General features: G+C 51.4%; 3 non-coding genes across 3 annotated transcripts; all 3 read left to right on the top strand.

The window, feature by feature from the left end:
• The first annotated feature begins 100 nt into the window (after positions 1-100).
• On the top strand, positions 101-219 carry LOC123178238 (5S ribosomal RNA). The gene has a single exon (XR_006489421.1). It is a non-coding gene; the product is annotated as a 5S ribosomal RNA (ribosomal RNA).
• Positions 220-544: 325 nt separating this feature from the next.
• Positions 545-663, top strand: LOC123178240 (5S ribosomal RNA). Its single transcript, XR_006489423.1, has one exon. It is a non-coding gene; the product is annotated as a 5S ribosomal RNA (ribosomal RNA).
• Positions 664-964: 301 nt separating this feature from the next.
• On the top strand, positions 965-1,083 carry LOC123178239 (5S ribosomal RNA). Its single transcript, XR_006489422.1, has one exon. It is a non-coding gene; the product is annotated as a 5S ribosomal RNA (ribosomal RNA).
• Positions 1,084-1,355: the final 272 nt, after the last annotated feature.

Consider the following 1,355-nt stretch of genomic DNA (forward strand, 5'->3'; position numbering starts at 1 on the left):
TCTCCGTAGTTGAGCGGGAGCGGCCAAAGGAATGTGCAATCGTGTGTGTAGTGGAGCTGGGAGGGGCAAGCATAAGGGACGAAGACGGGGGTAACATGTCGGATGCGATCATACCAGCACTAAAGCACCGGATCCCATCAGAACTCCGAAGTTAAGCGTGCTTGGGCGAGAGTAGTACTAGGATGGGTGACCTCCTGGGAAGTCCTCGTGTTGCATTCCCTTTTTAATTTTTTTGCACCGCGTGCAAAACAAAACGCACGAGCGCGACGTATGTTTAGCACGTTTTATTATTTTGCACGTTTACGGTAAGTTTTAGCTCGCTGCTCATTATTCACGCGTCTAGCGGCGGCAAGCGTGTTCTGAAAGGGGTCGAAACCATGGTAAATAGGCACTGGTGCAGTTGAACCGTGGTAAAACTCGTCTCCGTAGCCGTGGTAAAACTCGTCTCCGTAGTTGAGCGGGAGCGGCCAAAGGAATGTGCAATCGTGTGTGTAGTGGAGCTGGGAGGGGCAAGCATAAGGGACGAAGACGGGGGTAACATGTCGGATGCGATCATACCAGCACTAAAGCACCGGATCCCATCAGAACTCCGAAGTTAAGCGTGCTTGTGCGAGAGTAGTACTAGGATGGGTGACCTCCTGGGAAGTCCTCGTGTTGCATTCCCTTTTTAATTTTTTTGCACCGCGTGCAAAACAAAACGCACGAGCGCGACGTACGTTTAGCACGTTCTATTATTTTGCACGTTTACGGTAAGTTTTAGCTCGCTGCTCATTATTCACGCGTCTAGCGGCGGCAAGCGTGTTCTGAAAGGGGTCGAAACCATGGTAAATAGGCACTGGTGCAGTTGAACCGTGGTAAAACTCGTCTCCGTAGTTGAGCGGGAGCGGCCAAAGGAATGTGCAATCGTGTGTGTAGTGGAGCTGGGAGGGGCAAGCATAAGGGACGAAGACGGGGGTAACATGTCGGGTGCGATCATACCAGCACTAAAGCACCGGATCCCATCAGAACTCCGAAGTTAAGCGTGCTTGGGCGAGAGTAGTACTAGGATGGGTGACCTCCTGGGAAGTCCTCGTGTTGCATTCCCTTTTTAATTTTTTTGCACCGCGTGCAAAACAAAACGCACGAGCGCGACGTACGTTTAGCACGTTTTATTATTTTGTACGTTTACGGTAAGTTTTAGCTCGCTGCTCATTATTCACGCGTCTAGCGGCGGCAAGCGTGTTCTGAAAGGGGTCGAAACCATGGTAAATAGGCACTGGTGCAGTTGAACCGTGGTAAAACTCGTCTCCGTAGTTGAGCGGGAGCGGCCAAAGGAATGTGCAATCGTGTGTGTAGTGGAGCTGGGAGGGGCAAGC

Source organism: Triticum aestivum, unplaced genomic scaffold (genome assembly GCF_018294505.1).
Source record: "Triticum aestivum cultivar Chinese Spring unplaced genomic scaffold, IWGSC CS RefSeq v2.1 scaffold117008, whole genome shotgun sequence".
NCBI lineage: Eukaryota > Viridiplantae > Streptophyta > Magnoliopsida > Poales > Poaceae > Triticum > Triticum aestivum.